The sequence below is a fragment of the Myotis lucifugus genome, unplaced genomic scaffold (genome assembly GCF_000147115.1).
Source record: "Myotis lucifugus unplaced genomic scaffold, Myoluc2.0 scaffold_9, whole genome shotgun sequence".
Taxonomy (NCBI): Eukaryota; Metazoa; Chordata; class Mammalia; order Chiroptera; family Vespertilionidae; genus Myotis; species Myotis lucifugus.
In genome coordinates this window covers 7,715,062-7,729,914 of record NW_005871057.1, presented here as the reverse complement: position 1 = coordinate 7,729,914, position 14,853 = coordinate 7,715,062, and positions in this window count along the sequence as shown.

Sequence of the window (14,853 nt, the reverse complement as noted above, 5' to 3'; positions counted from 1 at the left end):
AGAGAACTCCTTTCTTATCAGGGTCTGGCTTGGTGCATGAACATTTCTTGGTAGAGGGAGGCAAGGAAGAACATCTCTTTGCTTAAGTTTTATGAGGTAGTTTATAAAGATAATAAAATGCTGGTCCTTGCTTCCTTAAATAATATTGCTCATAGCACTGATTGTTGCCAAAGATCTACCATGGACTTTCAAAAAAACAGTAAAATTCAACCTTTATTTCTTTGAGGCCAACAGTCTTTTTCCAAATGTTTTTACTTGGAGATTATAAGCTTATGTGCTTTGTCCTGGTCCTCTGCCCCTGAACTAGCTGTGAAAGTCTTTTACAACCTAGAGCCATTGGTCCGGATGCATATTCAAGCACTAGCCACATTGCTGGGTCTGGCAAAATAATTTTGTCCTAATGTTTAGTTTTGTTTAGTTTTGATGAGGTCAATGTTCAAACAGATTACTGTTAAAATTGGAATTCTATAATTTTTTCTGAGTTGCAGTCTAATAAGCAATATTTCCCATCATACTTGAGAATCAACCTGTCAGTTGGAACGGATGAAGGTTGCAAAGGGCTCAGCATTTGTGGTATTTCTATGATTTAACAGTGTCACACCAGGTAGTAAGTCTGACTCTGTGCCAATGCCTATTGAGACTACCTAAATGTCAGATCATTGCAAGGAGGTGATGTGGATAATTTTATTCAGTTTGATTCACATTAAGACTCAGATTCCTTTCTGGGCCAGACTATGATCCTACACTGCCGAAATGTAGAAACTGGAAAATATAACAACTATCATCTAATTCTTCCATTTCTAAGTTTAACTGAGTATTTGAATCACTTAGGGAGATTTTTCTATAGAGATGCTGAGAACATGATGCAGAGCTACATTTTCTGTTGCCTGGTATTGCTGCATTAAAAAACAAAACAACAACAAAAAAACTTTCCCAAATTCAAGTAACTTCAAATTATTACATTGAGTAATTGTGCTGGTTGGAGTTTCAGGTAGGAGTTAACTTCCCCTTGCAGTCTCACTTATGGTTTTTCATTGGCAGCATTTTACTGGGAGTGCGGCTGGAGCTGGGTCATTCAAATGGCCTCTGCAACACAGAGTCACTAAAAGAAGGACCTGGAAATGTGTATTATTTTAAAAGAAACTTTCCTAAGTGGTTTTGATCCATTGGGATCAGTGAAGAACCAGTGAATAAATCAATTTAGAAATGAACATATGTATCTAAACAGGTTTAATGCCATGTATGAGACATCATAGCTGGTTAATGTGAGGCTGAATCTAGAACTCAGATCTTTGAAAATTTGTGGCCTAGACTTATTTCTTTACATTATTTCATATTTTGATACTTTATATAAAATAGTGAGGTCTTAACATACTGAGTAATGCCATAGGACCATATAATTATGTGACCTAATTATAAATCTATTACTTTTGGGTGGATAATACATTTCTAAGTTTTTAACAGTATATACATTTTGTGTTTATGTATGTGTGGGGGGAGGAGGGTTTGTTGGTGTATACCTAGCTGAAGAGTCAGAAAGTCCTGTTAGTCTTTGGATATAAATCAATATTAAGTTCTAGTCTGCTGGTCTTGGTTGGGATTTTAGTTTTGTAATGCCTGCTCCTTTAGCAATCATTTTGGGCCATAGGTTCATATTTTCAGTTGCATTTTTTTCAAGGTTAAGAAAGAAAATAGTCTTAAGACCTATACTTCTAGGGACACTCTAGAAATCTCAATACACCTAAATGCAAACCTAAATTAGCAAGTAGGTGATATTTTTCCCAACCAATTATGAAGGTCTGCTGACAGAGTGACATCCCATGTCTAAGAAATGACTTTTTCACAGGAAGATTTGCCGCAAGATTATTCTTTGCCTGTATGGGAAATCACACAAATAACTTCAAATGTGTGGGCACTGTTTGTTTTCTTCTCCCCCAAACTAGAATACAACCATGTAGCACCTAAGCTATCATAAATAAATCAAGGCAATTCAATTTAGTTATTTTTTCATAAAATTTCCTTAAGGTCAAGCTGAAAACTAGGTCTACATCTCCAGTTTATCTTCAAGCACATAATAAGAACCAATAATCTTGTCATGCGACAGCATGAATGGACTTAGAAGATATTATAGTAAGTGAAATAAGTCAGAGAAAGACAAATACTATATGATTTCACTTATGTGAAATTAAAAATCACACACACAAAATAAACAAACAAAACAGAAACAAGCTCATAGATACAGAGAACAAATTAGTGGTTGCCAGATGGGAGGGATTTGGAGGGCTGTGTGAAGGGATTTAGAAGTACAAATTGCTGGCTATAAAAATAGACATGGGGATTTTAAGTACAGCATAGGGAAGATAGTCAATAATGTTGTCATGACTGTGTATGGTGTCAGATGGGTACTAGACCATCTCGTAAGGTACGTCTAATCACTATGTTGTATACTTGAAACTAATATAATATTGTATGTCAATTATAATTTAAAAATAAATTTAAGATAAAGCACCAATAATATACTGGGATAAAGCTACCCAAATCAAAATTGAGAAAAATAAGCAATTTTCCATTTTGGTAGGTCAAATATTAATTTAAAGGTTTTACATAATCACTAAAAGAAATAAAATATAGCTCAAAACTTTTAAATAATGGAGAAAATTATATAGAGAGAAAACTTTAAATTCAATCAGAGACAAAAGAATATTATAGAAGTTAAATAGCTCAATGATTGTAATAAATATAAACATCAATTTGCAAAGATCTTGGACTCTAAAATTGGTTGTTTAAAAATACCCAGCTACATTAAGTCTGAAAGGAATAAGTGAAGCATAATTATATTAAAAGGTTAAAAAATAGAAAATAGTTTTACCATGTACTTAGTAACCAACAGATACCGGCAAAATTATAATATTCTATATTTTAATTGAACAAGCAATAATAAGACTAAAAATAATGAATATTCCTTCAAAAAGGAAAAAAAGAGAGAGATTCTGAAGTACAGTGTTTATTGAGTGTTTGTGTTTCCCTGAAATCCATATGTTGAAACCCTAATCCCAAATGATGGTGTTGAGAGGTGGGGCCTTTGGGAAATAATGTGGTCGTAAGAGTGGAGTCTTCATGGATAGGATTAGTGATGTTATAAGGGGCCAGGGAGCTAGCTAGTCTGCTTTCTGTCATATGAGGATGTTATTGGAAAATTCTGTGGGTTGCCCTTCTTCGTCACTAGTGAGAGAGAGGTTACTGAGGGTACTGCTGGAATAAGCATTTCTGGAGGCCCCCATAGGAGAATGAGATGTGGTAGAAAGCTTTATTTGTATGACATTACATCCTTTGGTTTCAAAAGTCCCATTTCCCTTAAAGCAGTACTGAAAGATGTGCAGCTAAAGATCCAGCAGAACTAAAAGCAGAATCAAAGTCCAGAGTTTCCATTCCATGGTGGAGCTGGGTCTGGCACAACAACAGACTAGTTCCAGTCCATCATTTCATTGTGTGTCGGGTCCACATGTCTGTGGGCCATGGGGCAAGTTCAGACTGTGAGAACCCTGCAAGCCAGGAGTCAGGCACAAGCAGCAAGAGAGAGAGGACTCCTTTGTTTAGGAGCTTATGTATCTCAGATTTCGCGCCCTTGCAGTGGTCACATCTATCCTGGCCAATGACTTGTTCCCAGGTGTGATCGACAAACAAGTACCTTCCTTATATCACCCAAATTTTACTGGGCATGCCTATAATATTCACTTTGTTCCTTTCCAGTTAATAACTGGGCTAAATACAATGATATCAAAGATACTACTAAAAGACAGCCCTTTCTTTAAAACACCAAGAACATGACCATGCTGACACCCTGATCTTGGATTCCCAGCCTTCAGAACCGTGAGAAGTAAAATGCTTGTTGTCTTTCTCTGACTGGCTTATTGCACTTAGAATAATGTTCTCCAGGTCCAATCACGCAAAGAGTAAAATTTCTTCCTTATTACAGCCAAGTGTATTCCATTATGTAGATGTACTATAGCTGTTTTATCTACTCATCTACTGATAGGCACTTGGCTACCGTAAATAACACTGCAATGAACATAGGGGTACATACTAGTATAGTCTTTAGAATTAGTGTTTCTGGTTTCTTCAGATAAATTCCCAGAAATGGAATTGCTGGGTCATAAAGCAGTTCCATTTTTAATTTTTTGAGGTAACTCCATACTGCTTTCCATAGTGGCTGCACCAGTCTGCATTCCCACCAAAAATGCACAAGGGTTCCCTTTTCTCCACATCCTCACCAACGCTTATTGTTTGTTGATTTATTAATGACAGCCCTTCTGACAGATGTGAGGTGATATATCATTGTGGTTTTAATTTGTATCTTTCTGACGATTAGTGACATTAGGAGTCTTTTCATATAATTTCCTTCATATGTGGAATTTAATGAACAAATTGAACTACCAAGCAAAATAGAGGCAGTCTCATAGATAGAGAACAGGGAGATGGCTCTGGTAGGGAGAGGGTGTTGGGGGTGGGGAGCCTAGAATGATTGAGCAGAAAGAAAAAATAGGAGATAAGATGGACAACAGTGTGGAAATTGCTGGGGGTGGAGGCATGGAGAGTTGGAAGAGGACATAGAGAGGATAATTAATGATAGAAAAAATTAAATTAAAAATATGCAAGTAAACCAAAAAAAAAGAAAAAGAAAAAATCTTGTCTAAACCACTCAATCTATGGTACTTTACTATAGCAGTCTGAGCTAAAACAAAGAAGATACAGATTATAATAGTTAGACAAACTGTAATGTGCCTGCAAATATATCTTTCAAAATATTCATATGATTTAATGATGAAACATTTAACTTTATTGGATAAAAGAGACTAACGAAGAAATATATATAAAATAAAAGAGGTTTCCCACACATACAAATTGATGTACCTGGCTTATAGATGGAAAGATTAAATGTATCAAATATGTTTATTTTCCCAATAGAATTTGCATATTAAACGAATTCCAGTATTATACCATAAAACATAGCATGAAAAATTAAGTCAAAAATTATATAAAGAATTACAGGGCCCAACTAGAAAATTTGAAATTGGGGGAGGAGAGACTCATTATAAAATTATACTAACTATACAATTACTATTAAAAGTAGACAAAGTAGACTCATTATAAAATTATACTAACTATACAATTACTATTAAAAGTGGACAAAGTAAAACAACGAGTTATTTTTATAGGACTCTACTAGACTGAGAAGAGAAAGAAGGAGAGAGAGAAAGAATGATGTATTACTATTTAAGTAATACTGCTGGAAACAAATAGCTGTTCACATAAAAAGAGTGATAAACTTAGATTTGTACCTCACACAATAAGTTAAAATGTACACTTGTGTATTAAATATTGTATTAGCTTCCTAGGGCTGCTATAACAATGTGCCATAAACTAGGTGGCTTAAAAACAGAAATTTAATCTCTCCAAGTTCTTTCCTCTAGAAATCCACAATCAAAATGTCAGCAGGACCGTGCTCCCTCTGAGACCCTAACTTCTGAATACCCTCAATCCTTGGCATTTACCTGCCTCTTTCACCACATGGCATAATTTCTGTCTGTCTCTCTGTATCCAAATTTCTTTCTTCTGATAAGGACGTTGGACATGTTGAATTAAAAGCCTTCCAAATTCCAATAGAGTTTCATTTTTAATTTAACTAATTAGATTTACAATGATCCTGTTTCTAAATAAGGCCACATTATGAGGTAGTGAGGGGTTGTTAGAACTTCAACATATATTGAGGCAAACAATTTAACCTATAATAGCCCATTCACCTTCTGACCCCTTCCCAAATTCCTTTCCTTCCCTTGTGCAAAATACATCTACGCTATTTCAACATCCCCTAAAGTCTAAGCATTCAAGCAGCAACTTAATCTCATCTAAATGTCATCAATTTAAAATCCCAAATGCCATTGTCTAAACCATTTAAATCAATTACCTGTGAGACTCCAGATATTGTTTGTCCTGGGGCAAAATTCTTTTCCCGTGAACCTCTGACTAGACAAGTTATTAATTTCTAAAATACAATGGAGGGAAACCGTGAAACAGACATCTGCATTTCCCAAAAGAAACTGGAAGGACTAAAGAGGTCACAAGTCCTGAATAAGTTCAAAATCCACTGGATAAATTTCATTAGATTTCAAGGTCCGAGAATAATCCTCTGCCCTTTGAGCCCACTGGGCAACCCCATCCCTTGGCCCTGAGCAGGGGAACTGAGGCAATGCCTTTTCCCTACTCCTGGCCTGTGCCCTCTGGCCCACCATGGTGGGAAGTGGATTTGCAGTCTCTGCATGCCTGGCTCTGCTCTCAGAGTCATTCTTCCTTCATTTCCTCTTCTCTCTCTCTCTCTCTCTCTCTCTCTCTCTCTTTCAGTCCATGCTGGAATTATTCCTGTTGGTATAAAATTCTCAAAAACCATTTTGACCTTCTATGGAATCCTCAAGGGGTCAAGCCATCAAATAAGAGAGTCCTCTACCATTCTTCTTTTGGATAATCTTATCTCTATGTCTGGCTTCTGTTGAAGTGGTTCATTGGATTTATGAGGGACATATGTTATGTAACCTCTTTAGCAAAAGATTCCAGCCACACCCTGTTTCCAGGATAGGCTGACAATTTTCTAAATCATCAAGTACTGATTTAGTGACCTACCTTATTACAGCAGGACCTCATTTTAACTTAAATAATTTCATTTGTAACAATCTATTTCTAAATTAGATCTGATAGGAGTTAAGACTCTAATATATCTTTTAGCAGGATACAAATATACCCATAACAAATATGTGTATTTTTAAAGGAAGATTATAAAAATAACTTGGAAGAAAGTACACAAAGACTTTTGGAAAACATAATATTTTATTATTTTTAATAATCAAAATTATAAATAATATATTTTACTACATAATAATTATACAATTCTGCACGTGGAAATAATTAATTAACCACATAATAGACTTTCATAATTAGGAAAATATTTAGAACTGACATTGCCAGGAAAGGAATAGAAATTTGATTATGTAAAAAAAAAAAAATCTTCCTACCTGTCAATAAAAAAGACAAACTGTTAAAGAGGAAATATACAAACATGAGCAGTGAATTCACAGTAGATGCTAAAAATCACTAGAAATCTAGAAATTGATATTTAGTATGACTTAATTATACTCAGTAGATTGGTAAAAATAAAAAATTTAAATGTTAATATCCTATATACGAAAAGCCTAAAATACTAAGTGTCTGACCATCCATTTGACCATTCAACCAATCGCTATGATGTACACTGACCACAGGGGGCAGACACTTCCATCAGTAGGTTAGCTTGCTGCTGGGGTCCAGCTGATGGGGACTGGGCGAGACAGGCTGGACATGACCTGGAGCCTTCCCATGGTCCCTCCCCGACCCTGATCGTGTACTCATGGGGTCTCTCAGCCTGGCCTGCACCCTCTCACAATCCAGAACCCCTTGGGGGATGTCGGAGAGCCAGTTTCAGCCCAATCCTCGCAGGCCAGGCCAAGGGACCCCACCAGTGCACAAATCCATGCACTGGGCCTTTAGTATATACATAGGTGTAAATATAAATGTACATATGTGTATATGCATACATGTATGTATCTTTAAATGTATACTAGTATATGGATGTGAGAGACATAAATTTTTCAACATTGCTAAGAGGAGTATAAACTGTTATAGTCACCTTAAAAATAATTTAAGAGGATCTTATAAAATTGTAATGGAGCTAACTCTTACTCACTTTTAAGTTCATACCTGTATCAGTTAGCTATTGCTATCATGATGCTGTAATAAGCACTCATAAACTCAGTGGTTCAAAGCAACAATTATTTATTTTGAACCATCCTGAAACATGCTTTTTAGTAGTGTTAAAGCACAGGTAAACAAGTAGTAAACACTTGAGGCTATTTAAGGCTTAGGCTCAGAGCTGGCATGTTATCACTCCATCCATATGGTATTGACTGAAGCCAACCCCAAAGTCAAAGGGAGAAGTGCATTTATCCATTTGTTGGAAGAATTACAAAGTTATACATCTAAAGGGCATGGAAACAGAGAGGAGTAACATAAATGAAGAATGTTAGCCAATAATTCCACTGATGAAGTGCTCTCTTGGTCACAATTATTCACAAACTTACAAGTAAAACATGTCCACACCATCCCAAGAACCCTAATCTATTCATATCATCAAGCATATCATCAGGTCTGAAGTCCTAGATCTTGTGATCTATATAAATAACAACTTTGGATTACTTCCTCATAATTCAAAGATTTATGAACTAAAAATAAAACATTTTCCCCTCCCATCATAATGGGAAAGGACATCCCAAATAAAACCTTGTATTAAGATAACTAGAGACACATAGCAATCACTTGTTTATTTGTTCCCAAGCATTTTGAAATCCAGCTGGCTAAATAATATCAGATTTTTCTATCTGTGGGGTAGGAAATACTTTTGATTAGTCTGTGATTCTACTTCCTGGGACTAATTTGTCATTATTCATCAATATTGTTCAAGGTCCTAGAGCAGTGATGGCGAACCTTTTGAGCTTGGCGTGTCAGCATTTTGAAAAACCCTAACTTAACTCTGGTGCCTTGTCACATATATAAATTTTTTGATATTTGCAACCATAGTAAAACAAAGACATATTTTTATATTTATTTTATATATTTAAATGCCATTTAACAAAGAAAAATCAACCAAAAATATGAGTTTTCGTGTCACCTCTGACACGCATGTCATAGATTCGCCATCACTGTCCTAGAGGCATCCTTCTTTAACATCATTTTCTCTGGTCAAATCTAGAGAGAATTGTAAAATAATTTTTTGAGGGGGATGAGCAGATTTCCCATCCTTCCTCATTCCTGTAGAAAGTTGAGGAATAATAACTTTTTTCATTTTGAACCATCTGTCTAGTTTAGCTGCACTTTAAAAAATATATGTATTGCCCTAGTCAGTTTGGCTCAGTGGATAGAGCATCAGCCTATGGACTGTAGGGTCCTGGGTTTGATTCTGCTCAAGGGCACATGCCCAGATTGCAGGCTCGATCCCCAGTAAGGAGCATGCAGGAGGCAGCGGATCAATGATTCTCTCTCATCATTGATGTTTCTATCTCTCTCTCCTACTCCCTCCCTCTCTAAAATCAATGAAAATATATAAAATATATCCTATATAATAAAAGACTAATATGCAAATTGCCCCCTCAACCGGGAGTTTAACCAGGAGTTTGACCAGGGGGTGGGGGCAGCCCTCCAACCTGTGATCCTTCCCTTGGCCAGCCCTGCTCCTGATTGGTCCCCCCCTGATTAGGGGCAGGGCCAGCCAGCCAACCTCCTATGTCCCCTCAGCTTCATTGATTTTCTATGTATTTGATTCCAGTTAATTCTCTTTGTCACAACATATATCCATAATTCTTTTACAGACATTAGTTTCCCTCTAGATTTAATCTTGTACAAGTAGTTTAGGCACAGCTTTCTTCAGCAAAAACATGTTCCAATGTCTTTTATAAGTCCTTTTTCCTAAATGAAAAAAACTATTGAATGTCATCTTAATTCTTTAAGAGATTTTATTGACGTGCCTCCCTTGCTCTTGATTCTGTCTGTGTCCCCAGGCCGTACCTTAATTTGAGAATCTCCTACTGACTGGAGAGATGGAAATAAGAGATAGTTTTAATTTGCCATTGAGTTCTGGGAGCTCTACAGTACATCTGAATTTTGCTTAAAATCTGCTCAATTCTTTTCTGAACTTAGCAATTTCTTTTGGTGGCTTCTATGCAGCAAAAATCTCAAACTGTCAACATTTGGCCTAGAAACATCTTGACACATGTGCAGTTGGTACCTTTTCTATTAATAAACTTTCCATCTGATCATTTCACCAAATTTTTAGTAATACATATTGTTTATTACTATAGCATAATTTAAAGAGCATTCCAATATATGCTAATTAAAAATATTTGAAAAAATATCATATCTATTCTTGAATAAAACACTTAACAGAAAACACACACACACACACCACTTATATGTTGATTTATATTAGATCTTTCTCACAGCAAAAAAATTATGGTGCCATTCTGCAGCATTTTCCAATTGTATAAAAAAATCTTAAGAGCAAACAATGGATGTTTTTGAAATACTCCCGGGTTTTCAAGATAAAACAAAATATGCTTGAATCATTTTAAGCCACCCTCTACTTGGAGGTATATAGGAAAATATGGAATGTTAGTATAAAGTTTATAAATGCTGTGTCTAATAGTTGTATAGCTACTTTGACCAAAATCTAATTGTAAACTTTAATAATAATTGTATGAAGCCTATGGGAATATAAATGTCATACTCATATTATTAATAGTTATGCTTTGAAACAAGTGGGTCCTTGAATGTTGTAGAGCACAGAGCACTGGCAAATAACATCACTTGGAATATCCAAAGGAAATAATTTGGAGAATCTCCAGGCATTGTTGGGGTTGTGCCATTGTTGAGACTCCACGGGGTTGGACTTGCGGTATTTTCACACTCACTAACAGGTCAAAATCCAAATCTTCTTGAAGACCCTGACCGGTAAGACCATCACCGTGGAGGTGGTGCCCAGGGACACCATTGAGAATGTGAAGGCAAGATCCAGGATAAGGAAGGCATCCCCCTGACCAGCAGAGGCTCATCTTTGAAGGCAAACAGCTGGACGATGGCTGCACTCTTTCTGACTACAACATCCAGAAAGAGTCCACCCTACACCTGGCCCTCCATCTGAGGGCGGATGTTAATTCTTTAGTTTTGCATTCATTGTGCCCAGTGATGGCACTACTCTGCATTCTAGCCATTTGCCCCAATTTAAGTTTAGAAATTACCAGTTCAGTAATAACTGAATCTGTTAAAAATTTAATAAAAGTTTTGTTGCATGGTTAAAAAAAAAAAAGAAAAAACAAAGAGAAGAATTTGACTTTCATAAGCACTAAAAGAAAATATACCTTCAAAACAGAAACTTTTATAATACATGTGACTCCATGTGTAGTTCAGGCACATTAAATGTATCTACCACATGTAATATTAGGTCATTCTGTGAAATTGGTTTACTTAAAGGATCTTTTTTTAGACACTTACAGACAGTAATAGTTCAAAAAACTTACTGAATTATTACACTCTGTGGATAAGGAGAAATTTCATTTTAAGGTTAAAACATTTTTAGAAACACCATTGTCCCTTTTTATTATGCAATCCCTTTTTTACATTGTATATAATTATAGAATATTTTGTAAACAAATATGATCAAAGCTTATAGATGATTATTGATTCATGAATACCTTTTACACATTTGCTGAGTTTATATCACTTGTACTTAAAAGCAAGAGCCATTATCTCTCCCATTATCAGCTAACGTCCTATTAAGCTCTGCCAATAGAGGGCTCTAAAGAAGATGAGAGAAAAAAAGAAAACATTCTCTTCCCCAATTGCTTATTGTTCCTGCCAGCAAAACCCCATAAGAGCCCTTTAGCAGACAATGGCAGTTGCTTCAAGTTTCCAGCCTTTGTTTTTATAACACTCCCAGAATGAGGCCCATCATACTCTTTTTTAAAAACTCAACAATAAGAAAATAACCTGATTTTAAAAATGGACAAAAAGCTATGAACAGAAAACTCACCAAAGAAGAATGCAGATTGTGAAAACATGTTTAACATCATGCATTATTGTAATTAAAGAATTCCAATTAAAACAACAATGAGATACCACTACACAACTATTAGAATGGGTAAAAACCCAAATACTGGCACCACCAACTGCTGACCAGGATGTGGAGGAAGAGTAAAATGTAATTTTTGGACTGGAACACGCTGTATTCCCCTGGGCAGACTGGTTTCTGGGCTCTTGTCCATTGGAGTCAAAGAATGAATCCATGGAGAGAAGTCGGAATAGCAAAGGTGGAAATTTATTGAAGAACAAGTATAGATTCCAACATGGGGAAGGGGAAAGAATTTCACAGCACAGACTCCCACGTGGGAAGGGGGAAGAGTCCCACTGAGTTCCTTTTCCCTATGGTTTATAAAGGCTGAAGATCTTGGTGCCTTGATATCCCCTCTGATTGGTAACTATTTCCTTGGACTGATTAGTGTAGTAACTTTTGAGCTCAAGGATCAAACCTTACATGGGACATGGGAGGTTCCCCCCCCCTCCCTTATTGTTTTTCTATCCCCTTTGGGCTTTCTTCTTCTCCTCCCTTTGAATGAGGGGGTTCCTTCCCTTTATTTTGTAAATATAGACCTTTTGCTGTCCTTTGCTCCCTCATTCTATGGAAATGTACCTGTTGCAACTTTTCAGCTCTCCTATTCTATGGAAATATACCTTCTGCTGCTCTGCAGCCCTGTGCTTCTTCCATGGTCCTCTTACTTTCTAAAATTTCTTAAACCTGTCTTTTTTATGCCCCCTCCCTCCTCCCCAATTCCTGTTTCAACAGGAACTTTCATTCATTGCTGGCGTAAAAGCAAATAGTACAACCACTTTGGAAGACATTTTGGAACTTTCTTATAAAGCTGCACTTAATGGGTTTGCCATATAAACCAGCAATTGTGCTCCTAGGTATTTATGCAAGTGAGTTGAAAACTTATGTCTACACAAAAGCATAAGTACACAGATGTTTATAGAAGCTTTATTCATAATTTCCTCACCTTGAAAGCAACCAAATATTCTTCAAAAGGTATATGTTTTCTCTCTTGGCCACATCCAGCATGGTTAGAGAGTAGACGAGTCCTGAGTAGGGGCAGCTGGGGATTGAGAAAAGGAAAAAAAGAGACAGACACAAAGACTTTAAGTAAAGCTGGGGCCAGGTGGGGCACTGTCCTTGGATGGAGAGACAGTGATCCAGAGCTAGTGCAGCACGTTTATTATATACAGCACGATACCAGGAAGTTTTATAAGAGTTTAAGACAAAGAAAATTTGTGAAATCATGGTTAAAGATCAAGCTTCAATTCTTCATTCTTGTGGCTTCTTTGTAATTGTCACTCCTGGCTGAGCCTGGATAATTGTGTCCGTTCAGGGCACCTGGCTGAGCTTAGATAATGAAACCCACCCCCTGGCACCTGAGCTAAAGGTCAGGCTGACAACATACCTGCCTCTGGCAAGATATGTTTCCAGGATGTGGCTCTGCTGAGGCCACTGGACTCGGCTGACAATCAGTTCATGCGCCTTCCCAGGCGCTCTCTACAAAAAGGTGAATTGATAGCCCTAACTGGTTTGGCTCAGTGGATAGAGCATCGGCCCATGGACTGAAGGTCCCAGGTTCAATTCCAGTCAAGGGCATGTACCTTGGTGGCAGGCTTCATCCCCTGAAGAGGGTGTGCAGGAGGCAGTTGATTGATGATTCTCTCTCATTAAAACAGGAATTTTAGGGGTGAAAAAGACAGGTTTTAGGGAGTTTTTGGATATTGAGTGGACCATGGAGGAAGCACAGGGCTGCAGAGCAGCAGAAGGTATATTTCCATCGAATAGGAGAGCTGAAAGGCTGCAACAGGTACTTTCCATAGAATGAGGGAGCAAAGGCCAGCAAAAAGTTCTATATTTTACAAAATAAAGGAAAGGACCCCCCTCATTCAAAGGGAGGAGAAGAAGAAAGCCCAAAGGGGGATAGAAAAACAATAAGGGAGGGCGGGGGGGGGGCGGGAACCTCCCATGTCCCATGTAAGGTTTGATCCTTGAGCTCAAAAGTTACTATAGTAACCAGTCAAAGAGAATAGTTACCAATCAGAGGGGACATCAAGGCACAAAGTTCTGCAGCCTTTATAAACTTTGGAAACAGGAAGTCGGTGGGACTCTTTCCCTCTCCCCACATGGGAGTCTGTGCTGTAAGATTCTTTCCCTCTCCCCATGTGGGAGTCTGTACTGGTTCTTCAATAAATCTCCACCTTTGCTATACCATCTTCCATCTACGGATTCATCCTTTGACTCTGAGGGACAAAGAATCCAGGGAACCATCCTGCCCAGGGGAACACCACGTGTTCCAGTCCCCAAATCCTGCTTCATCATTAATGTTTTTATTTCTCTCTCTTAAAAAAAAAAAAAGGTGAATTGATAAACTTCTGTACATTCATACAATGGAATGTTAATTCAGTGATAAGAAATGAGTTTTCAAGCCACAAAAAGAACTTTAAATGCACATGACTTATTTATTTATTTATTTATTTTTTTTTTTTTTTTTTTTAAATATATTTTATTGATTTTTTACAGAGAGGAAGGGAGAGAGATAGAGAGTCAGAAACATCGATGAGAGAGAAACATCGATCAGCTGCCTCCTGCACATCTCCCACTGGGGATGTGCCCGCAACCCAGGTACATGCCCTTGACCGGAATCGAACCTGGGACCTTTCGGTCCGCAGGCCGACGCTCTATCCACTGAGCCAAACCAGTTTCGGCCATCACATGACTTATTTAAAGAAACCAATTTGAAAGGAAATACATTATGTGATCTAACTATATGGCATTGCGGAAATGTCAAAATTATATAGAGAGTGAAAATATCAGTAATTATAAGATGCTTGATTAAGAGGGGAAGGGATGAATACTGGTAAATAGAGCATAGGAGATTTTTAGAGCATTGAAAATAATTCTATATGATACTGTAATGGTGGATATATGACATTATGCAGCTGTCAAAATCCATAGACCTATATAACAGAAAGAGAGAATTCTGATGTAAACTAAGGACTCAACTTAATAATAATGCATCAATGTTGTTTCATCAGTTGTAAAAAATATACTAATGAAAGGTGCTAATTGTAGAAGACCTGGTGTGCAGGAGAAGAGGGGCTTTATGACAACTCCCTTTAATTTCTGCTCAA